This window comes from Felis catus, chromosome X, assembly GCF_018350175.1.
Source record: "Felis catus isolate Fca126 chromosome X, F.catus_Fca126_mat1.0, whole genome shotgun sequence".
Lineage (NCBI taxonomy): Eukaryota > Metazoa > Chordata > Mammalia > Carnivora > Felidae > Felis > Felis catus.
Genome location: NC_058386.1, coordinates 51,067,037 through 51,094,756, shown reverse-complemented (window position 1 = coordinate 51,094,756; position 27,720 = coordinate 51,067,037). Strand labels below are relative to the sequence as shown.

The 27,720-nt window shown below is 42.0% G+C and overlaps 1 protein-coding gene and 1 pseudogene across 6 annotated transcripts in view; one reads left to right on the top strand and one right to left on the bottom strand.

Annotated features, from left to right (window-relative positions):
- The window catches only part of ARHGEF9 (Cdc42 guanine nucleotide exchange factor 9), a 200,235-nt gene that overhangs the window by 29,256 nt on the left and 143,259 nt on the right, over positions 1 to 27,720 (top strand). The window lies entirely within an intron of this gene.
- Positions 10,256 to 10,711, bottom strand: LOC109496525 (annotated as a pseudogene).

The window sequence follows — 27,720 nt, the reverse complement described above, 5'->3', positions numbered from 1 at the left end:
AATGGGTGATGGGGTGGAGGGAGGAAATACCTTATTGCTGGTATCTGGTGAAACTTAAGTTTTACCTGACAGATTTTTTACCTAGCTGTGTGGGAAGAAAACTGGATTACAGCAATGGAATGCTTTTTGCTTTTTTCCCCCCCTCTCTCTTTAAGGTGAGAAGAGTTCTGTAAGTCTAGTCTTTGAGCCAGGTTTGTGACAAAATAGTGTTATGAAATGCCACAACTTTCACCTCTGAGTGCCTGACAGACCCTTGGCAGAGAACCTTTGGGAATGTATGTGTGTAGGGTGTGTGACAGTATGTTTATGGTGTGTATGCACACCATTCTGTGTGTGTGTGTGTGTGTGTGTGTGTGTGTGTGTGTGTGTAGGGGAGAGGATGTACACTCTTGAATGTTGCTGGGGGTTGGTTGTTCTAGGAATGAGGAAAAACAGCAGGGCATGCATTGAGTGTTCCACAGTTCTGAATGGGCTCCTTGTGCTAGGGCCTGTAAAGATTTGACTGGTGCCAGACTGGTTGGGTATTTCCCCTACCACTCCTCCTGCTACTTCACAACCCCTCAGGCTAAAGGGGTATTTCCATCAGTAATTTAGTTGAGAAAATGGGTAAGCATTTTTCAAATTAACTTATCTCTAGGCAAGTAAGGGGATGTTGCTAGCCAGATGGCAGGCCACCCAAGAGCAGCTAAAAGGGAGTTTGGGAAGTAGAGAACCAAAGTTGGCAGTGTGGCTTTTTACTTGTGTGAATCCTAAAGGTTTGGCATTTCTCCTTCAGACTTGTGAGGATATGCAAAAAGAGAAGAGTGGGAGAATATGAAAAATGCAGACCAGAAGAGCGGAACCCTCTGCATTTTTACTTTTTTTCCCTCCCTCTTTTGTCTCTTCATCTTCTCCCTTCTCCATTTACTCTCCCCTCTGATATAGCCTCATCTACTCTGCCCCCATTCCTACTGTGGAAGGGGAGATGGAAGAGAAGAGGGCTTTTCCTCTCTGATTTATCCCATCTTTTCCCAACTAAGTTTCTAGTTCCCTTTCTTCCTCTCTGACTGCATTGGGTAGAGGATAGGATTTTGCTCTTAGGATGCACAAAATTCTAGCTCAGAAATTTTCCCCTCCAGCTCCCCACCAGGGGATTCTGGAACAGCCCTTTACCAGTATCCTAGCAACCTCCTGCATTACTCAGTTCCTGCTGAGCTCCAGAGCCCACCCTTTAAAGGTCCAGGCACAAAGGCCTCTAGAAAATGGGAGCTGGAGGCCAGCAAGACTTAGAGAGATGCTTTTGGGGAAATGGACAAAAAAAGAACAAGATCCCCATTGCCTGCAAATGCCTAGAAAACATGTCCACAGAAGGCATACAGAGCCTAGCCGACTTTTAGCCATGGGGACTGTTTATTGGAAAGCTCCTGGGTTCAAATTCCTTTCTCCTTTCTTCCAAATGCCTTCTTAAGATTAACTGAGTCATTTCACAGCCCAGCTTTCAGTGCAAGGAAGTCTGTAGGCCCTGAAAAATATTTTTTTCCACTCTGACTTTTGGCTGATTCAGGGAGGAGGTGGAGGGATAGTGTGGTAGGAACAAACTGAGCAGTGCCTTTCCCCCATTGAGACAGCCCCTGCCAGAACCTGTAGCATCTATTTGTGTAGTATGTCCCAATTTTGTCTGTGGCTTAGGAAAATGCCCAACCTGGCTTTAATGTGGAGTTTGGGGAGTTTTGTTTCTAGGTTGTTGGTCTCTGAATAGTTTCTAAATGGAAGGCTGGGCAAATAGAAAGACCATTTTGATTGTGGGGCTGGTGAACAGGTCTTGGGCGTTGGCTGATTTTCTCATTCACTTGTGTGGTGATTAAGTGTTTAGGGAGCTGAGAGATTCCAGTGAACCTGTGAGTGAGGTACTCTTCTGCCCTGTGGTGAGGCCCAGATTGAGAGCACTTGGCTCTGACTAGAGGGCACAATCTCACAGTTGCAATGATGGTGCTAAAGCATGTCCTTCCAGCTTTGTCTGTTATCTTGGCCTCTGCTCCCTTTGGCCTATGGAGTGTTTTTTCTGGATGAACACATGATTGGGACTTGAACCTATTCTTCCAAAATAACCACCTTCTCAGAAGATCTCACACAAAGCATCTGGATCCAGCCCCACATTAGCTTTGCCTCAAGAAGTGGGATAGAGGTGGGGAATCTTATATCCTCTAGCTCTTATTTGTAACTCTGCAACTTCTTCTAAGTCCAACTGAGGCTCTGATTTTCTAAGAATCCTTGATCAAAGCTTAGCTCTTCTGATATCTGCCTAGAGTGTCTCCTGTCGTTAGGTGGGTCTAATTCTCAAGAGTATTTAGTTAACTGTGCTTTGCCCTGGCACCAAAGCACAAAGTAGAAAAACTATTAAGGGGTGAAGGCCTAGAAGATAGAGAAGACTTGGGATACAGTCCAGTAATGACAGTTACTAGTGACCCCTTGTCAGTTCATGGGCCTATGGAGTTTACAAAGTAATTTTACATATTTTCTAATTTTGTGCATCACATCAGCGTTATGAAGTGGGTAGAGATGATTGTTTTTCCCTGTGTTACAGATGAGGTAAGTAAAGGTCAGAGACATTGGTGAGATGGACGTGGGTCTGCTTTTCAAATGGAGAGTGGGGAGAGTTGGAGTTGATCATTTCCAGCTAGTGTGAAGCTGAATGAAGTCAGGCAAAGAGGGAGGTGTGTGAGTCATTCCTGAAGGCATACTAGCTTCCTCAAGTTTGCTGGCTTACATTTTTAGTACTTTTTCATACCTTTAATTTTTACAGCAATTTTGCACAGAATTCCTTATTAAGTAAAATACTGACTTTTTATCTTGAATATACACCAAAGGGTTTCCTTTAGTCTTGTGAAAACTTAATATTTGGGATCTTTAAGGAGAAAGGCAGTGTGAATTGGTGAAGACTAAAATACAAAATGTTTTTAAGGAACTGCCGTTTTCATACAATTGTCCTTCCTTTCGAAGTACTCTTATTTTTCTATATTTCTTTTAAACTGTGCTGCTCAGAACTGATTATGCTAGTCCAGATGCCACTTGATGAGGATGAAGTACAAAGGGACTTTGATCTATCTGTGAAATATCTAATAATGTAGCATTCTACTGGTTCTCAACCCTCCCTGAACATTCAGATCAGTTGGGGAGTTCCTAAATATCCATGCCAGGTCCCCACTCTGAGAGATTCTAATTTAATTGGATAGGTCCTTGACAGCTTTTTTTCCCTCTAAATTTCAAATTTAAGGCTCCCTAAGGTAATTCAAATGTGTAGCCAGCGTTAGGAACCATTGTACTACCTTTTGGGATTGTAAGCTCAAATGCTTTGCTGTCTAGTCCAGTCTCCTACTCTGTTGTGAAATTGGTTCTTTGAGGCTTTTTTGAACCAAATTCATTAAATTTTATTTTGTTTGGTTAGTCCATTCTAGCTTTTTATGGGTTTAAAAAATTTTTCTTTATACTGTGCAACAAATTAGCAGTCTCTTCTAACATTGCATCAGTTAAACTTTATTCCCCTTGGTTGGTCTATTCTTGCTTTTGGGGAGGGTTTAAATTTTTTTTTCTTTATGTCATGAAATAGATTAACAGTTTATTTTATCATTGTGTCATTTGGAAATTGAATAAGTATTACCCAAATTGTTGATTCAAAGAAATGTTCAATATGATGGGGGTAATCTCACCAGAGCCCCTTCTTGGAATTACCGCCCATTAACTTTTGTATATATCTGGTCAACCAGTGCAGAATCCATTGGGCTCTACCCTCATTTATCTTACCAACATGTTAATGAGTATAACGTGTCATGATAGATTTGTATGCTTTGTAGACATCAAGATATATTCTAGGTTTCTATCGATCATCTACCAAGCCAATGACCTCATCAGAGAAAGGAGTATGAGTCACTTGGCATCTTAATCCTGGTAAATCCTATTGCAGGCTCCAGAATTCCCTATTTTCTTTCAGTACCCATAAACTATATATTTCTTAACTAGGTCCAGGATTTGCTGAGGGCCAGTGCCACAACTGTAGATTTTGTGTACCATCACTTTTCTTTTCCCCTTCTTGGAAAAACAGGGCATCATAGATGTAGCTTTAAAACAATATATTTGGTTTTGAGAAAGTTTGGGAACATCTTTGTGCATGTTTGCCTTGGTTGGCTGAATTGTTTTATTAACCAGTGGTTCTCAGCCCTAGACACACATTGGAATCACCTTGGAAGTTAACAAGACTAACAACAATTCCAAGAATCTCTGGAGATCTGGTGGCCATGGCATCAATATTTTTTAAAAGCTCCTTGAGGTAACAGTAATGTTCAGCCAGGGATGAGAATGACTGCTATGTTAAAAGGAAATGTCAGCTCAGCCTGAATCTAGCTTATTGCACACATGAATAGGCAGGCTTCACAGATGGTGAGATTTTATTCTAGGATTGTGGGGGCCTTGATGAATTTGAGGGGCTTGTGCCCACTCTAAAAAGGACTCAACCCTAGAGAGTGAGTAGTCTGGGGACCTATTTGGATTTAAAATTATCAGCTGTGAGATGGTTTGAACCCTTCAGGAAAAAAGAGTCCTTGTGCATTTGCTGTAATAGTAGGGAAGATTCTGTTCCTTTGCTGTGTGACCTTGGGTAAATTACTTCTCCCCTCTGAAATTTGGATTCCTCATCTGCAAGATAGGATAGGAGGATTAGATAGCTTGAAAGATTTCTTCTGTCTAATGATGTGTGCTTACTTTGTGATTAATAAAAATGATCAAAATGATTAAGGATATTATTCAAAACCATCAGGTAATCCAAAAGATCCCTTTTAGCAGATTTGGAATACATAGGGTGATTTGGGGTGGGGGTAATGGATCTGCTTTCCTAATTATATTTGGTTTAGGTTTCTTCTAAAAGCTTGTATTCATTGAGCACACAGTGGCTGCCAGCAGGGAAGAGAGCCCAACAGTGAACTAAGTGGCAGAAAGATTCCAGTTTGAGATTTAGCAGTCTTTAAAAAGACATGTTGCATGGATAATTGAGAATTGCCTCTTATAGATAAAATATCAGCCTCGTAGGTCTGTCTGGTAAAGGAGGAAAGGTCGTGGCTACTTTGACAGCCCAGAGCCCCTTCCTGTGGTATTTTAAGTAGCCATTTATTTAGTTAATACTACTACTGTTAATAAGAATTTTGAAAAAGTTCTCTAGTTATTTCATTGGCTCCTTTTATTTTTTTAATATGAAATTTATTGTCAGATTGATTTCCATACAACACCCAGTGCTCATCCCAACAGGTGCCTTCCTCAATGCCCATCACCCACTTTACCCTCCCTCTCACCCCCCATCAACCCTCAGTTTATTCTCAGTTTTTAAGAGCCTCTTATGGTTTGGCTCCCTCCTTCTCTAACTTTTTTCTCCCTTCCCCTCCCCCATGGTTTTCTGTTAAGTTTCTCAGGATCCACATAAGAGTGAAAACATATGGTATCTGTCTTTCTCTGTATGACTTATTTCACTTAGCATAACACTCTTCAGTTCCATCCATGTTGATATAAAAGGCCATATTTCATTCTTTCTCATTGTCATTGGCTCCTTTTAAAACATGGAAGTAGTTGAGGAAACTGAGGCATAGAGAGATTAAGTGACTCACTCAAGGACACACAGTTCAGGAAGTGGTAGTTCCTAACCTAGAAACCAGGCCTCTCGACGCTATATCCTGTAGTTCTTCCAGTGTGTCCTGCATGGTGGGCTCTGTGGTCAGAATGTGGTCATGACTCAGAACTGAAGGGGTTCCACTGACATAGAGCAAAACTCATGAGGAAACTTAGAAGAAAGGGGTGAAGGGGCAACCTGGAGGAAAAGGAAACATTAAGGGTGTGTTTGAGGTCAGTTCTTTCTTGCCCTTATCATTCTTCTGTGCTAGTTTCCCTTGGCAAGAATTGGCCATTTGGTCTTTGAGCATCAAAGTCAAGAGTTGGTAGCAGAGAAGAAGGAAAGTTGTGCATGCATAGCAGAGACACTATATGGAAGGCATACCTTCAGTAGGAAATAAAAATACTGTAAATTGTCTTGGGACCCCTGGAAGCAAACCATGGCTCTGTTCCTACCTTGCTGCCACTTTCCCACCAGGGGATAAAGGCCATTCCCCACTAGGTCTCAGTTCCCATGTCATTAAAATGAAGAGTGAATTCAATAGAAGAACCATATTTTCAAATGAAATCTGAGCCAGAAGCTTCTATATAGAACAGGAAAAAGCAGAACTAGTTTGGTTGAAATGGGCCCAGGACAGAGGTGGAAAACAGAGTCTAGAATCTTGCCAGAGTAGACCTTACTTATTAGGGGAATTGGGATTAGGACAGTGGAAATGGCTCTGCCCAGCTCAGACAGACTGCTTAGAAGATAGGACAAACTTAGGTAGGGGAGGTAATTCTTTCACTTAAGTGGGCAGGATTCACAGAGAATCACAAAGGGACAGAGATAAGAATACCTTGGAGATCTATAGCATGAATTCCTATTTTACAAGTGAGAAAACTAAGGCACTTAAGGAAAAAGGGACTTGTCCAAGGTTTCAATGATGGGCCTGGGATCCTGAGTCCTCAAATCAGGACTTTATGTTCCGTAACCTGCTACCTCTGCTATAGGGTGCTGGCTCAGTGCTCCTTTGGCTAGATCAGAGACCTGAATGCACTCTCAAGTTTGGCTGGAAAAAGCAAGTTGATAGAGAAACTGGGAGAGCAGTAGTATTATGTAACCTCCTGGAGGGGAGCAGGCCTGTCAGTAGTCCTTGGGGTGCCAGGCAGTGAGGTGAGGGACAGGGAATCATAGAATCTCCTGCAATGCAGACTACATTAGTTCTCCTGAGGGAGGGAGCCCTGGATGCAGCTCTGTGCTGTGCAAACATCCACCCTCAGGGTCCAGAAGAGGCCAGCACTGCATACCCATAACCAGCTCTGGGAATGGTTCTGAAAGCTCTGAACTCTCTGCCTGCCTGCCTTCATTAGAGAAGGGGGAGCCATGCACCTCCATGCCCAGCTGGCTGCAGGAAGAATGTGCTAAGTGCCCACCCCCACCCCCTCAGAATGTGGTGCCTAAAGACAGCAGCTACTTTTAGCTGTACCTCCCACAGCCTCTCCTCTGCCCACTCTCTTCCTTCCTCCTCCCTCTGTGAACCCTGCTGGTTGGCAGGAGGTCTGGGCAGTAGTGGCTGCTTTGACATTGGGAAAGAGGCAGGCAGTGGGGAGCCAGGTGACCCTAGGAGAGGCTGTGGTAGACCTAGTATAGTGGGCGGGGGGCTCAGAACAAAGGCAAAACTATGAGACTGTTTTGTGGTTAGGGCCCAAAGGGAGTGGAGGGATTTATTAATTTCCCTTAGACCTTGCAACCAGATGAACTGCTTGTCTTAAGAATCAAGGTTGAACTGCACAGGAGGACTCAGGAAGATTTATTGGACAAAATGCACATAGGCACTTTCTGTACTTGGATTTAGAGAAAGGCAACTGGGACTAGTAATGCTTGCTTGATTCTTGATTGTCAAGAATCAACACTGTCTTACACTTTTCAGGGATTTTACAAATTATCTCACTTGATATTTTCTGTAGTCCTGTGAAGTAGTAAGGACAGGAAATATCATTTTACAGATGAGAAAAATGAGACTCAAAGAGTCATTGTCATATAACATCTGATCTGGGCTCAAGCTCTGGAAGTTATAGTGCAATTTAAAGTCATTCCAGATGGCTGTATCTTCTAGAAAAGGGGTATTACAGCTATTCTGAATCTAATTCATTGTGGAAGCTGGAAAACTAGGTTTAGAAGGCTTAGAAAGAGAAAGGACTCAGTCAAGGAAGCACAGTATGTTTGTAGTAGTACTGGAACTAGAACATTGCCTAGCAAGGATGTGAGTTCCTGGACCTGTGGCTTGCAAGCTGCTTTTGATTTTCACAGATGGTGAAGGAAACCTGTGTAGTGTGATGGGAAGCAAATGGTCACTGAACTAGTAATCTGTCATTTTTTAGTTCTATGACCTTGGGCAAGGTACTTAGCCTCTCTGAATTCGTTTTCTTTTCTGTTAATTGGGGTGTAAATCCCTGAGAACTCTCTGAGGCAGAAATCTCAGTGCAACTGTTACAATGGAGGGAAGTGACACTCAGTAGGCCCTTTGTAAAGGTTTTGTTAATGAAAGACATACACATGACTTAAGAGGGGCTGCAAATATGAACTCAGTCACTGGGTGACTTTGAACAAATACCATTGTCTTTGTGCCTTATTTCTCAGTCACAGCATGAAGGACTCTTTTACTTCTCTCCATTAAAAGTATAAAAGTTCTGTGACTTGGGCCATGTCTTGGGTCCTTGGTGGAAAGCTGGATTTTTTTTCTATAGGAGGCTTTCTTTTACTTACCCTCAGTTCCATCTCCCCCACCCAGCCACATACATATTGCTATGAATAGCAGACTAGCTTTCTCCCTGTCTCCTGCAAAGCTAAAAGAGGAGCTTGGCAGAAAGCCAGAATTAATTGTGTTTTTATTTAGTGCCTTCTCAAGTCCATCAAGCCAGAACCATCGAGGCACCTGGCAATTAAAAATCAATTCTTGGCCCCCAGGTCGTTGGCTAGGATTTGTGATGAGCATTACTGGGTTTCCATGATACAATTAAGAGTTGTGTTAGAAACTGCAGGCTCCTAACAAATGACCTACTTAGAACAAATCAACACTCTTCACCTTTGTGTATCATTTTGTTTGGAAAATTCTCATTGCTTGGAGGGCAGAGCTAGAAGATAAGGACTATTGTATAGTTTTCTATATACACATTGGCCACATTGGCCACATTGGCCTTTTCTCCACAACCCTATGAGGTGAGCAAGGCCAGGATTATTCCCCATTTTAGGGCTAAGGAAATTGACTCATAGAATTGCTCTGATTGACTCAGATCAGTGCTGCTTCTTAAAAGCAGTGGTGTGCAAGGAAGAGCTTAGAATGTAGAGTTAACTGTTATCAATTCACCAACCAACCAACCAAGTGGCCTTTGGCAATGATATTGTTCTAAAGATGCCTTCTGCACTTTGTTTCTATCTAGGTCTTGTTATAAAAGTCAATAGCAGATAAAACCAGGCAGATGCCACTAGATAATTCTGGCTAGGTTGGTATTGAACTACTGATTGACGTTTCAGATACATCTATTTTGACCTATGGTATGTCCACTCAAATATTATATCATCCAGGGATGCATGAAGGGTAGCCCTAGATTCTTTTGCCTTTCATGTTCAGTTTGGAGGTTTTCTTTTTGTGAGGTATACTTGGGATACACATGGGATACAAGTGTGGAGTACACTTTCACATTGACACGCTTGGAACACACACATTCAGTTTATCATGAGGTACACTCACATTTGGACTTACTCTGTACGGGCAGGGTATACACACAAAGGCACATATGATGCATGCTTATGCAAATTTGTATGTGTGGACACACGTACATGCATATAAGGTATGACTGCACACCCAAATACACATAGGGCACACTGAAATGCATGTTCAGATATACTCCTACCCCCAGAAAATACACTCCTATCCCTAAAATACATACTTTTAAGAACTTGCCTGCATGAATCACCCTCCCCCGATGAGATACATTTTAACACACCTATTGGGCACACTCACATGCCCCATACACCCCTATGGGGGCACACTCTGATCCAGAACACATGCTACCCTTAGAACCAACTAGTTGTCCCAGCTTTCCAAGTGGGCACATCCCAGTGCTGGTCCCACCTGGTGGGCCTTTATCAGTTTGCTCTGGCCCTCCCTTCCTTTATCCCTGAAATCAGACTTCAGAGGGCAGTGAGCTCAAGGATAAAATGGATACTCAAGATGGCATGTGTTATAGCAGTCTCTTCAATGCAAACAAAATTTGCAACTGAGCCCTCAGATGTTGTGTTAATAGGCAGATGGAGAAGAATGGAGAAGATAAATTGGCACTAATCAGTGCAGAAATCTTGAACCTGCTCCTCCATCCACCGATCACTTCCAAACAATTATGGAATGATATGATTGTGAAAGAATGTCCTAGACAACCTAAAGTAACTGAATATTACAGTTCATTTTTCTTGGGAATGAAGTAACAACTTGGACCCCAACAAGTATATCTAAATTGTAGGTGGGAGGATGTGAGGAGAAGTAGCAGGATGTGTAAGACCCAGCCTCTTCTGGGTCAGTGGTGGGTAGAGAGAACAGCCATTTTCTTCTCCTTTTTAAAAAACTTTTATTTGCATTTTATTCAGAATTTACTCCTGGGCTATAACTTTTTGTTTCTTCAGTTTCTCCTGGGATATCTTTTTCTTCTGTGCAACCTCCTCTTCTGGTTTAGGAACAATCTGCTCTTTTTCAGTAAGGATAATCTCGATGTGGCAGGGAGACCTCATTTATGGGTTAGTCCAACTGTGAGCCCTGTAAGTTCTATGCTGCATCTTGGGGACTTTGTTCACCTGGGTGTGTTCAATGACCAGAGAATCTGCATCTAAACCCTTAAGTTCAGCATTACTCTCTGCAGTTTTCAGCATGTGAAGTAAAGATTCAGCACTCTTTTTGGGCCACTGGCCCTGTGTCCCATTGCACTATTTGGCCTGGACACACTTACTTACTTCACCATTGTAGCAATGGAATGGCACACATTGCTTCTGCAAAGTGACATCGTTCACATACTTAGTGGCATTTCACATATGCATACTCTTGATGGCCTGGGCAGTTTCATGTGTGTTCTTGAAGTAACCATGAAGATTTGAACCTCTTGCTTTGCATGATTTTGTAGGATTTTCTGGGTCAAGTGAATAGGAACCATTTTTAGAGATCACCTCAGGCCACTTCAATAGCCACATTCTTAATGACCACAACCCTGCCCCTAGGCACAACAGCTTGAGCCATCTGGCCCCACTAATGAGGACCTGCTATTTTTAGAATTTCTCAACCTGGAAATCAGGTCGGGATGTCCTAGGGAGGCCTTTCTGGCCTTTAGTAACCAAAGGCTGGAGCTGGAAGGAGAGAACCCTAGACTCAGTGTTGATTGAAGGTATTAAGCAGAGAGACAGGTAGCTAGAGTGTGCCAGGTCTGCCCTGCAGCAGCAATCTTACCCTGAGTGGGATACTCTTGACTATGACAGGCCTACGCTTGTTTCTCAACTTTGCATTTGAGATCAAGAAACATGAATTCCAGTCACTGTTTTGAAACTTAGGGTGTACCTCAGTCGGGGTTCCCTCCTCTGTCTGGGTCTTCTTTGGTCTGTAGGCAAAATAGCCAGTATATCCCTCAGATGCTGGCAAGAACTCAGACTAAAAGTTGAGAAAATGCTTTGCAGACGTACTAATTCTTCACCCATGAATCTGTACTTCCATCCCTAAGCTACTTTCAATGCCCATCAACAACCAGGCCTGACTCCTACCACAGTAGCCATAGAAAGAAAAGGGGGTCAGGGGGAGGAAACCTCATGGTGTCAGGTTGATCAAAGTCATACTGGGGTCACCCTCAACCTTACAGATTTTTTTCAGTGCTAGGTCAATCCTTTCTCAGAAAACAGGTTTGCAACATTATACAGTTTTGCCTCCTCAGAACCCTAGGCAGCAAGGAAAAGTGGAGGACGTCAGGAGCAAGGACTTCTTCCTAATCTAGGAAAAGCAAAGTCAGACCTATACCTGCCATCTGCCAGAGGAAGCAACCTGGAATGCTGACCCCAAGAAGAGTGCCTTATTCCATTTTGTGCTCAGGACCATTTCACCTGCTTTGTTGAAGGGGATGGGTCAGGAACTAGACTATATAGGCTCAAGTTCAGATTTCTTCTTGCCATTATACATTGTGGCCAAAGATCTTCCAAGCCTCAGTTTTTTGATCTGTAAAGTGGGCTTAACTATAAATCTCAGGATTGTTGGGTACAAGAATTCATCATGGCAAAGGATGTGAAATGTGTCTCATAAAATGTTGAACATGTTTTGCTGCTGTTTGGATTCTTAAGAGTTCATCCAGGTCATTATTACAGGTAGTTTAGAGGTAATTCAGGAGCTTGTTTTCATTTTAGTTCTCACTCCTTTCCCCTATCCTTCCTTTAAGGCCAGTATTGTCTCCATTTTACAGATGTGGATACTGAAGCACAGTGGAGGGAGAGACCAGCCTGAGGCTATATAATTAGGCAGTGGTGGATCCATGCCTTCAGACTCTGTTTAGTGTTCTTTCTATATGTAGTTCCAAGCTACCAGCCAGAAATCCAGTGCTAAAGAAAGCTGCCCATGGCAGCTTAAGTTAACATAATTTAAAAACTTGATTTGTTTCTGACACAGAACAAGGAAGGGGGGCTATCTGGGGCCTGGCCTTCACCAGAAGTATCCTGCTTGCCCATGAGAGGCACATTCACTGATCCTTCATCCCTTCTACAGCAATTTAAGTCCTACTGGTATCCTGCATGTTGGAAGCAGTGCAGCGTTGGAGAAGATGCTAAACTGTTGTGATAGGGAATTGTGCTGCCCATTTAAGCTACTTCAGAGAAGGGTCCCTGAAGGCACTTGATCAACCCCCACCTCATCATAGCTTCCTGGGTACAGAAGCTTTGTGTGGCTGACCTGCATAAGGGTTTAGGTAGAAATGTATCTAAGAATATAATGTTTGAGGGCCTTAGTCTGTGGAGTATTTTGCCAACTCTTGAAGGATAAGATAGTGGTTATTCAAGAACCAAAGCTGGAAGAGTCCCTTGAGACCATCTTGGCTGATTCTCACCTGGCCTTGATGTGGACATTAAATTTCAGCTGGGCTGACTTTTTCTCACTTAATGTGTTCTTCCTTATATATCATAGACTCTTAAGCTGGGCCAGATTTTCTAGGAGGCCTTCTACCTTGTATATTTTTGCCTTTCTGAACCTAAGAGAGATACATTGAAACTGAGTGGTAACAGGAAGGCAATGAAATAATCTGTGGAAGTCATGCTTTGGGTGCTAGGCATCAGGGAAGATGGCCTTTTGTGTCTTTCTTCAGCTGTCCTGCTGTGAATATGTTACTTTCCTATGGCCTCTGATTGGCTGTGGGAGCCTAAATGAAAGTGTTTTTCATTTGTGCTGCTAAAATCTGTAGGATGACTATGGTACTTCCCTGTCTGGGGGATTAGACAGTTTCTGGAGTGGGGAAACTGGAGGAAAAAAGGAGAGAGACACCTTCTGTTCTTCAAGTTTGAGAGCCCAAAGAGTGTATAGGGAAGAGTTAGCTGCTGAAGCCCTGCCAAGATGCAGCCACACAGTTTCCCCAGATCCCTTGACCCTAGACACCTTATTTTAAAATTATTTGATTTTTTAATAGGAAATACATCCACATGGTCAAAATCTGAACGATATAAGAGGATGCACAGTGAAAAATCTCCCTCCTGCTGCTCCCTTCCAGCCAGTGGGTCCTTCCAGAGAAATGTTCTATGGATATATAAATATATATGGATATATTCATTTTTTTAAGTTTATTTATTTTTGACAGAGACAGAGTGTGAGCATGAGCTAGGGAGGGGCAGAGAGAAAGAGAGAGAGAGACAGAATCCGAAGCAGGCTCCAGGCTACAAGCTGTCAGTACAGAACCTGATGCGGGGCTCAAACTCACGAACTGTGAGATCATGGCCTGGGCTGAAGTTGGACACTTAACCGACTGAGCCACCCAGGCGCCCCTCATTTTTCTTTTTTTAATGGTTATATACCCACTGTTCTATGCCTTGCTATACTTTGGATGTTCTTTGAACCTGTGGGGCATGAGGATGTGCTATGGAGAGCAGAGGTTAAGATCACTGGTTCTAGAGTGAAACTATTTGGGTTTTGGTTCTAGCTGTGTGACCTTCAACAATCACTTCAACTCTTTGAACCTTGGTTTCTTCATTTTTAAAATGGGGATCAAGTAAGTTAGTATATGTAAAAACTTAGATTTGCCTTTGACATATAGTATGCACTCAGTAAATGTTAGCCATTTTTTTTATTATTAGAGGAAAAACATTGGACTGTGAGTCAGAAGATCTGAGTTCTCTTCTGGCCTCTGCTCCTGGGATAACTGAGTGACTTCCTTTGTCCAAGCCTATTTTCTCATTTTTAAAATGTAAGGTCTTATTCCTACTTGGCTTGTCTTCCAGAGTTTCTGGGAGATCATGAATGTGAAAGCAACTTAGCTTCATTCAGTGAGCTCATGAATGTGAAAGCAACTTAGAAACTGTGATGTGCTAAGAACATGGAAGTGGTGCTACTTACTCTTTTCGTAGAACTACCTTGAATGGCTTGAACCCAGTGGACTGAACTGGGTGGAGAAGGCAGTGCCCTTTCTTCTGGCAGTGGAACCTAAATGCCATCCTTGGACTGGAATTCTATTTTGGGTGTATGTAGACCATGGCAAAAATTCAAAATAGTCAAGTTTTGTCTTTTGACATTTTTTATCAGACTACATACCTCTTCTGACTTCCTTGTTTCCATGTTTTCTTTGCCTCCCCTCTGTCCCTATTAACTCCCCTCTGTCTCTTGTCAAAACCTGCTTTTAGAAGCAAGGCAGCAGCATCTTTCAAAAGTGACCCCAACTTTCCATTTGAGATAACCCAGTTCAACTAGCTCAGAGAGGAGCTAGATCTGCCCAAGTTCACACCACAAATCAGTAACTAAGCCAGGCCTGGAGTCTCTTCTTCCCATCCCACTGTTGTTTTGTTTTTGTTTTTGTTTTTGTTTTTGTTTTTTTTTTGCACTTTGCATTTTAGTGTGAATTTGAATTTGAGATTCTTTAGCAAAGATGTTTGGTGATGAGAGATATTCTGGTAATGTCTGCATTTAGCCTTCATAGTGAGGTGTTCTTAATTTCCAGGGTCAGACTTGTCTGGGGTCCTGAGGGATAGGAGAGGCAGTGCTGGTTGTAGTATTGAAGGGATGGTATCTGTAGAGCAGAGGGAGGAAAGAGTACCAGAAAATATCTAAAACAGTGATCTCCAAAGTGAAGCTGAGGGAGAAAACACTGGAAGTTCTTTATATATTAAATTGCTAATCTCATTATCAATTAATTTCCATTTTTGTGTAAATGTTTATAAAACACATACTGCATTAGTACTACATTAATATTTAGATACTGGGGTAGATATTAATTTTTTAACCAATTGATGTTTTTTAACCAAAAACAACTAACAACCATCTTTCTAAAATACTGTAGGCTTGGTTTCTAATTTTGGCTCTGCTGCTGACTAGCTTTAGATGTTAGGTAACCTCTTCACTGGAACCTCAGTTTTCTTATCTGTAAATTGTTAGGCTGAACTAGGTGTGCTGGTTCTTAAGAATCTCCAATCCAGATCTTCTCTGAGCATAAGAATCCACTGCCAGGCTCTTGAACCTGAGACAGAGTCAAGAAGATTATGTTCAAGTTCTAGCATCACACTGGATGCTTTGTCCCTCAGTCAGTTGCCCTGGGCCTTCCCTTCTCCACCCCCACCTCCTTCACCTAGCCCAGACAGGCAGAAGCTGTCTTACGTAAGCCTGGCTGACCTACTTGAAGTTCTGTTACAAGCACAACCACTTTTCCATTGGGACAAAGACCCAATGCCATCCCTCCTAGGCCCTGAGGGTGGGTCTGAATGTGCTGATCTTGTGCCCTCTCAGACAGCCTAAGTTTAGATGATGCATTCCTCTGAAGGTAAGTCAACTCCATCTCAGCCAGTTTGTGTCCCCCAAGGCCTGATCCAGTGACTACTCACAGAACACTGCCGCCGTCTGTTCATCCACTATTTACCATGTCTACTGAGAGCACAGGATTGTGCTAGACTTTGTTAGGAGAAACATGGCCAACCCCTCAATAGGGACTACTGCTGATAGGGACCAGAGCTACTGCTTAATGCCTTGACCAATGTCTTTTCTCTCACTGTGAGCCAACAGGCAGAGGGAAATCAATAAGCCACTAGAAACCATCTTCTACTTTCTGATGGTCTCTTTAAGTGCAGATTTCCTCTTTGTGTTGTAAGGACTCCCCTACATTCTCTTTGGAAAGGCTCAAAGCATTTGCAAGGCTTTGTCCTGGGTAGGCATGCTTAGCAGACTTAAAAGTGTTTAAATTGATTGAAATATATTTATTTTTTCTTTCTGTTCTCCAGATATAGGAGCAAGTCAAAGTGCTCCTAACTAAATGTTGTTCCTGTTCTCACCACCTTAGAGCAGATGGCCACATTTAAAGATGACATTAGAACCATTAGTTCCAACCTATCTCCTTCTCTGCTCCTCCCCCCACCTACAGCCCTCCTTCCCCTACAATATTTTAACACGACATCTGTCAAATGGATAAAAAATGACTTTCCCTTCTCTCTGCCTTGCCCACCCACCCTCTGGCTGTGGTGCTGATGAGTATAGAACTATGCATGTGGGAGGCATGGAGGACAGATTCTTCATTCTCCCCCCTCCCCTTTTGTAAACTTACAGGAGCCCTACCTCCACTTCTTCTCAGGAGACTCCAAGACTGGCCTTTAGGTCACAATTCAGGAAAAATTAAGGATCCCAGGGCTGGTCCCAGTAGAACCACATGAAGAAATTCAAGAACCCAGGTGCAGAGCCCTAGATAGGTCTAGGTGAACTCAGGGATTGGGGGCTCTTTGAGCCCCCTGCCTCTTCCCTAGGCTTGCCTTCACCATCTCTTAAGGTTTGAAGGCAATGAAGAGACTCAAATGGGTGGCTGGAACTTAGTACCCATAGCAAGTCCAAGAAGATGGTCACAGTGCCCAGGGTAGGAATTTTGTAGATGGAGCCCAAGGTGACTCAAGAAACAGATAAGGGTCAGGGTAACCTCCAGTTTGGAATGGTATGCTTCTGACTCAACTCATAGTGACAGCATTTCTGAGTCATTTTTTGTTTTACTAATAATTTTTCTTTTAGAATATTAGAGTCTAACTTGGATAGATTGAGCACAGCTCTTAGAAATTGCTTCTAGACTATAGCATAGAGAGATTTTCGATTAGGGCCACTGTGGGCCTCAGGGCTGAAGGTCAGGGCATGGGTGGGAGAAGAGATGCAACAGAGCAGGTGAAAATAGCCTCTCAAGGCTGGGAAAACCATCCTGGACAAACTACTGTAATCCCTCAGCCTGCCTGGAATCTAATACAAGAAGGGGAAGTCAGGGACAAAGTTTCAGAGACTCTGGTTTCTTCCAAATGATCCAGTGCAGTAAGAGGAAATTCTTGTATTTCAAACTCTGGCTCTAGTAAGTTTAAGATACTTGGTCTCAATATGATATTCAAGTTCACTCTGGCTGTTTTTTAAAAAATTCTAGGATGAGGGGTGCCTGGGTGGCTATGATGGTTGAATGTCTGATTCTTGATTTTGGCTCAGGTCATGATCCCAAGGTCATGGGATTGAGCCCTGTGTCAGGCTCTGCACTGAGTGTGGAGCCTGCTTAAGATTCTGTTTTGCTCTGCCTCTGCCCCTCTCCCCTGCTCACATGCTCACCCTCTTTCTAAAATAAAGTAACATTAAAAAAATAAAGTAAAAAAAAAATAAACACTCTGGGGTGATTCTGAGCAGGAGGTCTATGAGAACTGGCCTAATGGGTTGGAGGCCAAAAGATCCCAGAACAACTTGACATTAACTCCTATTTCCAATGTTTTGGACATTCAAGCTAATGTTTATCAGATTGGGAGGTGCTCTGGGTGAGAGACTTCTCTAGCCAACAGGATCATGATTGGTTGGTGGTCCAGAAACATGTCTTCTCTGTGATCTGTGCAATCCTTGACCTATTTGGCTGCATTTTCTCTAAAGGACTTATTTCTTCTACAAGACCAAACTCTTAGCATCATGAACTTTCAGGCAGTATCTGGGTCTCACTTCATTTGCTCCTGGACCCATTAGGTTGAGCTAGTGGCTGAAGTTTCATATCAGAAGAGTCCATTGCTAAGGTTCAGACCAAGCAAGTAAATCCCCTTGCTTCATATATGTTTGATTGTTCACTGTTATAGCTAAGGTCACCTTGTAACTTCTTTGGAAGAAGTACAGAAAGGTGTTGTCCTTTGTTATTAGTCTATAATGAATGAAAAAAATCTCCTTCATAACTTGGGAAGCTTATCTGGGTTTTCCAAACTTTTAGGGCCTGGCAGATATGAGTTGGCTTGTGACCAAAGTACATATTGGCCTCTAGATCAGGTGATCTATCCTGCTCATGCTGAGCCTTAACCTCATCTGGGCTGATCTTTCAAAAACAAGTCAGTCCAGCTGAGTTTTGTGTTTGTCAGGTGTGGCTGAAACCAACCATAGACCTTTCATTTTATTAAAGTGAAAAATGGATGGCACAATAGGACATTGAAGGAAGCCAGTTCCCAATGACTCAGAAATTACATGAACAAACTAGGGAAAAAGTGGTCATGTCATGAAAAGATGATATTTCCATACTCCCTTTCAGTACATTTAGAGCCATCATCACTTGAATTCATTAACTATTCTGCTCAGAAATGACATTATTTAGTTATGGGTGATAGCAACACACAGACTAGAGCTGAAATAATGCAGATATGAACTATTAAGTCACAGGGGAAAGAAAAATCAATTATTGGATTTTTTAAAATACTTTTTTAAAACACATTCATTTTTGAGACAGAGAAAGAGCACGTGTGGGGGAGGGTGAGAGAGAGAAGGAGACACAGAATCTAAAGCAGATTCTAGGCTCTGAGCTGTCGACACAGAGCCTGATGTGGGGCTTGAACCCATGAACCATGAGATCATGACCTGAGCTTAACCAACTGAGCCACACAAGGGCCCCCAATTCTTGGGATTTAAAAAATATTCATAATAGTGTTTTTCTTATCTGGCATATTTTCATCCCCTGATGACCACCAAGCACCTCTGTACATCTTCAGCAAAAACCTGCATCCCACCCCAGAAGCCATCCAGCCATTAATCCTATCAAAAACAGAATACCCTATAGGCCACTTGGTACATATTATGTAAACAGTTTGCTTAGCTACATAGTATGTTCTGCAAACTTACAGAGATGCTAAATATGTTGTTGTGGTCTTTGTCAGAACTTGTCTGATTTGAGGGCTCAGGTTGTAGAAGCTAAAAACAGTATTGTTCATTATGTATTAGGCAGATTATTTATTTATTTATTTATTTATTTATTTATTTACTTATTTTGACAACAAAACAATAATTTATAATCATGTCTCAACAGAAATAATGAACACTGTCCAAACTACAAAACTGACCAAACATCTTCCTATCTTGGCTATTCTAAGTGACCACTACTTCTTTACCAATTTTAACTTTAGGCAAAATCTGGTCTTTCCTGATTTTATTTTATATTTTATTTTATTTTATTTTATTTCATTTTATTTTATTTTATTTTATTTTATTTTATTTTATTTTATTTTATTGTTTGTTTTCTAATATATGAAATTTATTGTCAAATTGGTTTCCATACAACACCCAGTGCTCATCCCAAAAGGTGCCCTCCTCAATACCCACACCCACCCTCCCCTCCATCCCACCCCCCATCAGCCCTCAGTTTGTTCTCAGTTTCTAAGAGTCTCTTATGCTTTGGCTTTCTCCCACTCTAACCTCTTTTTTTTCTTCCCTGCCCCATGGGTTCCTGTTAAGTTTCTCAGGATCCACATAAGAGTGAACACATATGTTATCTGTCTTTCTCTGTATGGCTTATTTCACTTAGCATTACACTCTCCAGTTCCATCCACGTTGCTACAAAGGGCCATATTTCATTCTTTCTCATTGCCACGTAGTACTCCATTGCGTATAAAAAACACAATTTCTTTATCCACTCATCAGGTGATGGACATTTAGGCTCTTTCCATAATTTGGCTACTGTTGAGAGTGCTGCTATAAACATTGGGGTACAAGTGCCCCTATGCATCAGCACTCCCGTATCCCTTGGGTAAATTCCTAGCAGTACTACTGCTGGGTCATAGGGTAGGTCTATTTTTAATTTTCTGAGGAACCTCCACACTGTTTTCCAGAGCGGATGCACCACTTTGCATTCCCACCAACAGTGCAAGAGGGTTCCTGTTTCTCCACATCCTCTCCAGGATCTATAGTCTCCTGATTTGTTCATTTTGGCCACTCTGACTGGCGTGAGGTGATATCTGAATGTGGTTTTGATTTGTATTTCCCTGATGAGGAGCGACATTGAGCATCTTTTCATATGCTTGTTGGACATTTGGATGTCTTCTTTAGAGAAGTGTCTATTCATGTTTTCTGCCCATTTCTTCACTGGATTATTTGTTTTTCGAGTGTGCAGTTTGGGGACACTAGCCCTTTGTCCAATATGTCATTTGCAAATATATTTTCCCATTCCGTTGGTTGCCTTTTAATTTTGTTGATTGTTTCCTTTACTGTGCAGAAGCTTTTTATCTTCATGAGGTCCCAATAGTTCATTTTTGCTTTTTTTTTCAATATATGAAATTTATTGTCAAATTGGTTTCCATACAACACCCAGTGCTCATCCCAAAAGGTGCCCTCCTCAATACCCATCACCCACCCTCCCCTCCCTCCCACCCCCCATCAACCCTCTGTTTGTTCTCAGTTTTTAACAGTCTCTTATACTTTGGCTCTCTCCCACTCTAACCTCTTTTTTTTTTTTCCTTCCCCTCCTCCATGGGTTTCTGTTAAGTTTCTCAGGATCCACATAAGAGTGAAACCATATGGTATCTGTCTTTCTCTGTATGGCTTATTTCACTTAGCATCACACTCTCCAGTTCCATCCACGTTGCTACAAAGGGCCATATTTTGTTCTTTCTCATTGTCACGTAGTACTCCATTGTGTATATAAACCACAATTTCTTTATCCACTCATCAGTTGATGGACATTTAGGCTCTTTCCATAATTTGGCTATTGTTGAGAGTGCTGCTATAAACATTGGGATACAAGTGCACCTATGCATCAGTACTCCTGTATCCCTTGGGTAAATTCCTAGCAGTGCTATTGCTGGGTCATAGGGTAGGTCTATTTTTAATTTTCTGAGGAACCTCCACACTTCTTTCCAGAGTGGCTGCACCAATTTGCATCCCCACCAACAGTGCAAGAGGGTTCCCGTTTCTCCACATCCTCGCCAGCATCTATAGTCTCCTTATTTGTTCATTTTGGCCACTCTGACTGGCGTGAGGTAATATCTGAGTATGGTTTCGATTTGTATTTCCCTGATGAGGAGTGACGTTGAGCATCTTTTCATGTGCCTGTTGGCCATCCGGATGTCTTGTTTAGAGAAGTGTCTATTAATGTTTTGTGCCCATTTCTTCACTGGGTTATTTGTTTTTCATGTGTGGACTTTGGTGAGCTCTTTATAGATTTTGGATCCTAGCCCTTTGTCCAATATGTCATTTGCAAAGATCTTTTCCCATTCTGTTGGTTGCCTTTTAGTTTTGTTGGTTGTTTCCTTTGCTGTGCAGAAGCTTTTTATCTTCATAAGGTCCCAGTAATTCATTTTTGCTTTTAATTCCCTTGCCTTTGGGGATGTGTTGAGTAAGAGATTGCTACGGCTGAGGTCAGAGAGGTCTTTTCCTGTTTTCCCCTCTAGGGTTTTGATGATTTCCTGTCTCACATTCAGGTCCTTTATCCATTTTGAGTTTATTTTTGTGAATGGTGTGAGAAAGTGGTCTAGTTTCAACCTTCTGCCTGTTGCTGTCCAGTTCTCCCAGCACCATTTGTTAAAGAGACTGTCTTTTTTCCATTGGATATTCTTTCTTGGTTTGTCAAAGATGAGTTGGCCATACGTTTGTGGGTCTAGTTCTGGGGTTCTATTCTATTCCATTGGTCAATGTGTCTGTTTTTGTGCCAATACCATGCTGTCTTGATGAGTACAGCTTTGTAGTAGAGGCTAAAGTCTGGGATTGTGATGCCTCCTGCTTTGGTCTTCCTCTTCAAAATTACTTTGGCTATCCGGGGCCTTTTCTGGTTCCATATGAATTTTAGGATTGCTTGTTCTAGCTTTGAGAAGAATGCTGATGCAATTTTGATTGGGATTGCATTGCATGTGTAGATAGCTTTGGGTAGTATTGACATTTTAACAATATTTATTCTTCCAATCCATGAGCAGGGGATGTTTTTCCATTTCTTTATATCTTCTTCAATTTCCTTCATAAGCTTTCTATAGTTTTCAGGATACAGATATTGTACATCTTTGGTTAGATTGATTCCTAGGTATTTTATGCTTCTTGGTGCAATTGTGAATGGGATCAGTTTCTTTATTTGTGTTTCTGTTGCTTCATTATTAGTGTATAAGAATGCAACTGATTTCTGTACATTGATTTTCTATCCTGCCACTTTGCTGAATTCATGTATAGTTCTAGCAGACTTTTGGTGGCGTCTATCGGATTTTCCATGTATAATATCATGTCATCTGAAAAAAAGTGAAAGCTTAACTTCATTTTTGCCAATTTTGATGCCTTTGATTTCCTTTTGTTGTCTGATTGCTGATGCTAGCACTTCCAACACTATGTTAAACACCAGTGGTGAGAGTGCATATCCCTGTCCTGTGCTGATATCAGGGAAAAAGCTTTCAGTTTTTCCCCATTGAGGATAATGTTAGCGGTGGCCTTTTCATAAATGGCTTTTATGATGTTTAAGTATGTTCCTTCAATCCTGACTTTCTTGAGGGTTTTTACTAAGAAAGGATGCTGAATTTTGTCAAAGGCCTTTTTTGCATCGATTGACAGGATCATATGGTTCTTATCTTTTCTTTTATTAATGTGATGTATCATATTGATTGATTTGCGAATGTTGAACCAGCCCTGCATCCCAGGAATGAATCCCACTTGATCATGGTGAATAATTCTTTTTATATTCTGTTGAATTTGATTTGCTAGTATCTTATTGAGAATTTTTGCATCCCTATTCATCAGGGATATTGGCCTGTAGTTCTCTTTTTTTACTGGGTCTCTCTCTGGTTTAGGAATCAAAGTAATACTGGCTTCATAGAATGGGTCTGGAAGTTTTCCTTCCTCTTCTATTTTTTGGAGTTCTTGAGAAGGATAGGTATTATCTCTGGTTTAAACGTCTGGTAGAACTCCCCTGGGAAGCCATCTGGTCCTGGACTCTTATTTGTTGGGAGATTTTTGATAACTGATTCAATTTCTTCGCTGGTTATGGGTCTGTTCAAGCTTTCTATTTCCTCCTGTTTGAGTTTTGGAAGTGTGTGGTGTTTAGGAATTTGTCCATTTCTTCCAGGTTGTCCAGTTTGTTGGCATATAGTTTTTCATAGTATTCCCTGATAATTGCCTGTATTTCTGAGGGAATGGTTGTAATAATTCCATTTTCATTCATGATTTTATCTATTTGGGTCATCTCCCTTTTCTTTTTGAGAAGCCTGGCTAGAGGTTTGTCAATTTTGTTTATTTTTTCAAAAAACCAACTCTTGGTTTCATTGATCTGCTCTACATTTTTTTTTTTTAGATTCTATATTGTTTATTTCTGCTCTAATCCTTATTATTTCTCTTCTTCTGGTGGGTTTGGGGTGTCTTTGCTGTTCTGCTTCTATTTCCTTTAGGTGTGCTGTTAGATTTTGTATTTGGGATTTTTCTTGTTTCTTGAGATAGGCCTGGATTTCAATATATTTTCCTCTCAGGACTGTCTTCGCTGCATCCCAAAGCGTTTGGATTGCTGTGTTTTCATTTTCGTTTGTTTCCATATATTTTTTAATGTCTTCTCTAATTGCCTGGTTGACCCATTCATTCTTTAGTAGGGTGTTCTTTAACCTCCATGCTTTGGAGGTTTTCCAGACTTTATCCTATGGTTGATTTCAAGCTTCATAGCATTGTGGTCTGAAAGTATGCATGGTATGATCTCAATTCTTGTATACTTATGAAGAAAGGCTGTTATGTAACCCAGTATGTGATCTATCTTGGAGAATGTTCCATGTGCACTCAAGAAAAAAGTATATTCTATTGCTTTGGGATGGAGAGTTCTAAATAGATCTGTCAAGTCCTTCTGATCCAATGTATCATTCAGGGCCCTTGTTTCTTTATTGACTGTGTGTCTAGATGATGTATCCATTTCTTTAAGTGGGGTGTTAAAGTCTCCTGCAATTACCACATTCGTATGAATAAGGTTGCTTATGTTTGTGAGTAATTGTTTTATACATTTGGGGGCTTCTGTATTCGGTGCATAGACATATATAATTGTTAGCTCTTCCTGATGGATAGACCCTGTAATTATTATATAATGCCCTTCTTCATCTCTTGTTACAGCCTTTAAAGTCTAGTTTGTCTGATATAAGTATGGCTACTCCAGCTTTCTTTTGACTTCATCCCCTCACTTTCAATCTGAAGGTGTCCTCAGGTCTAAAATGAGTCTCTTGTAGACAGCAAATAGATGGGTCTTGTTTTTTTTATCCATTCTGATACCCTATGTCTTTTGGTTTGTGCATTTAGTCCATTTTCATTCAGTGTTATTATAGAAAGATATGAGTTTAGAGTCATTGTTATGTCTGTAGGTTTCATGCTTGTAGCAATGTCTCTGGTACTTTGTCTCACAGGATCCTCCTTAGGATCTCTTCTAGGACTCGTTTAGTGGTGATGAATTCCTTCAGTTTTTGTTTGTTTGGGAAGACCTTTATCTCTCCTTCTATTCTAAATGACAGATTTGCTGGATAATGGATTCTCGGCTGCATATTTTTTCTGTTCATCACAGTGAAGATTTTCTGCCTTTCCTTTCTGGTCTGCCAAGTTTCAGTAGATAGATATGTCACGAGTCTTATCAGTCTCCCTGTGTATGTTAGAGCACGTTTATCCCTACCTGTTTTCAGAATTTTCTCTTTATCCTTTTATTTTGCCAGTTTCACTATGCTATGTCATGGAGAAGATCGATTCAAGTTATGTCTGAAGGGAATTCTCTGTGCCTCTTGGATTTCAGTGCCTTTTTCCTTCCCCAGATCAGGGAAGGTCTCAGCTATTATTTCTTCAAGTACACCTTCAGCACCTTTCCCTCTTTCATCTTCCTCTGGAACACCAATTATGCATAGATTATTGCTCTTTAGTGCATCAGTTAGTTCTCTAATTTTCCCCTCATACTCCTGGATTTTTTTTATCTGTCTTTTTCTCAGCTTCCTCTTTTTCCATAATTTTATCTTCCAATTCACCTATTCTCTCCTCTGCCTCTTCAATCCGAGCTGTGGTTGTCTCCATTTTATTTTGCAGCTCATTGATCACATTTTTTAGCTCCTCCTGGCTGTTCCTTAGTCCCTTGATCTCTGTAGCAATAGAGTCTCTGCTGCCCTGTATACTGTTTTCAAGCCCAGCGATTAATTTTATGACTATTATTCTAAATTCACTTTCTGTTATATTGTTTAAATCCTTTTTGATCAATTCATTAGCTGTCGTCTCGTTATTTCCTGGAGATTCTTTTGAGGAGAATTCTTCTGTTTTGTCATTTTGGATAGTCCCTGGAGTGGTGGGGAACTGCGGGGCACTTCCCCTGTGCTGTCTTGAATAACTTGCATTGGTGGGCAGGACTGCACTCAGACCTGATGTCTGCCCCCAGCCCACCTCTGGGGCCACAGTCAGACTGGTATGTACCTTCTCTTCCTGTCTCCTAGGGGTGGGGTTCACTGTGGGGTGGTGAGGCCAGTCTGGGCTACTTGCACACTGCCAGGCTTGTGGTGCTGGGGGTCTGGCATATTAGCTGGGGTGGATCGGCAAGGTCCACAGGGGCGGGAGGGGCAAGCTCAGCTTGCTTTTCCTTCGGTGATCCGCTTTGGGAGGGGCCCTGTGGCACCAGGAATGAGTCAGACCTGCTGGAGGGATGGATCCCCAGAAGCATAGCCTTGGGTGTTGGCGCGGTTCAAGCATGGTCCCTGACAGGAACTGGTTCCCTTGAGATATTGGCTGGGGGATGGGCGAGGAAGATGGCACTGGTGAGCGCCTTTGTTTCCCACCAAGCTGAGCTCTGTTGTCTGAGGCTCAACAACTCTCCCTCCCGTTGTCTTCCAGCCCTCCTGCTCTCTCAGCAGAGCTGTTAGCTTATATCCTTCTAGATGTTAATTCCCACTTGCTGTCAGAACACACTCCTTCTGGCCCCTCCGCTTTTGCAAGCCAGACTCAGGGGCTCTGCTTTGCTGGCGGGCTGCCCCTCCACCCTGGCTCCCTCCCGCCAGTCAGTGTAGCACGCACTGCCTCTCCGCCCTTCCTACCCTCTTCTGTGGGCCTCTCGTCTACACTTGGCTCTGGAGAATCTGTTCTGCTAGTCTTCTGGTGGTTTTCTGGGTTATTTAGGCAGGTGTAGGTGGAATCTAAGTGATCAGCAGGACGCGGTGAGCCCAGCGTCTTCCCACGCTGCCATCTTCCTCCAACCTAAGCAGATTTTTTAGATCTACTGTTCACCCGTGTGTACTCTGGTGGTTTGGAGACTAGCACAACTTGAATAAATCCATATTGCCTTATTTCCTTCTCATCCTACTTAGAAATTAGTGAAAGGGGCAAGAGGAGAAAGGATATAAATTGGAGTCATCGGGTGAGGAATTGAGGAACAGGCAGGCCAACATCACACAGCTAGGAAGAGGCAGCCTAGCTCCAGTGTTCCTATACTTAACCGTGGCTAAGGCTTTTGATGAATCAGAAGCATGGAGTTAGGACTGCATCTGCCTGCAAGGGGATAAATTTGGCTAGAGTGGAAGGTCCCTGCCAGGATCAAGATAAGGGTTGGATCTATAGGTGAGGGCTTGATTAAGGAGAGCTTTGAAAGATTGACTGTAGGGAGTTATTAAGTCTTTGTGAGCATGGATAGTGGCACCATCAAACAAGTTTTACAAATGCATTATTAATGAGTAGGTTAAACAGAGAGAGAGACCTGTGGGCAGCAGGAAGGCCAATTGAGAGGCAACTTGAGGTGATAAGGGCCATACCTAGGATGGGCCATTGGAAATGAAGATACAGGGTCATATGTGAGAGACAGACACGTTGAAAAAAACAACAGCACACCAAGAAGAGGAATTAGAAATGGGAAAAATTAGGAAGGGTGGGAATGGGGGCATATAAGTTTCACATATGTTTTATTGGCAGTGTAGCAGGCCATCCAGTGAAATCTAGAGTAGGAAGTTGGAAATATGGGACTGGAGGTGCGAGAGCTGATGTCATGAGAAAGATGATTTCTCTGACTTTTGAATGTGGTAGTCAAGGGTCCAAAGTGGAAAGCTCATTCCTCAGTTTTCCCAGCCAGTTCGACTAGCTTGGGTCAACAGCAATGCCTGAATGAGTTATATTCAGCTCCAGTTTCTCATTTTCCTGAGTAGTAAAATCATCCTATCAAACACAAAGGATACTGAGAAAGAATACATTGTAATAATGAAATTTCTGTACTTTGAGATGCTGAAATGTTAGCCTCAATAGAAATCCAGAGCTGGAAGTGACTTAAGAGATTGTCTGTCTGGTTCAAGTCTGTAACTTTACTGATAAAGAAACTGAGACAGGTAAAGTAATTAGGTTCATTCAAGAAGTTACTGGCAGAGCTTCATTCAATGGCCAGTCTTTGCTTTATGCAATGATGCCTCCTAGCTGTTGTTGAAACAGCCTGGGTCATGCCTTTCCAGAAGTGGGGAAGACTGGTGTCCTTAAACACTTTGGGAAAGATAGACAGAATCTGTTTACAAGGCTGTATTAAAAAAAAGACTATTCAGGAGAGAGAATAAAATCCCAGCCTATTTTATATGTACTTAAAAGGAATGAAGGAGAGGATTTTGCTCTTGTCAATGCCTAGTTGTTGAAGGAGGGGACCTTCTGAAAGGTTGGGGGCAGGCACCAACCG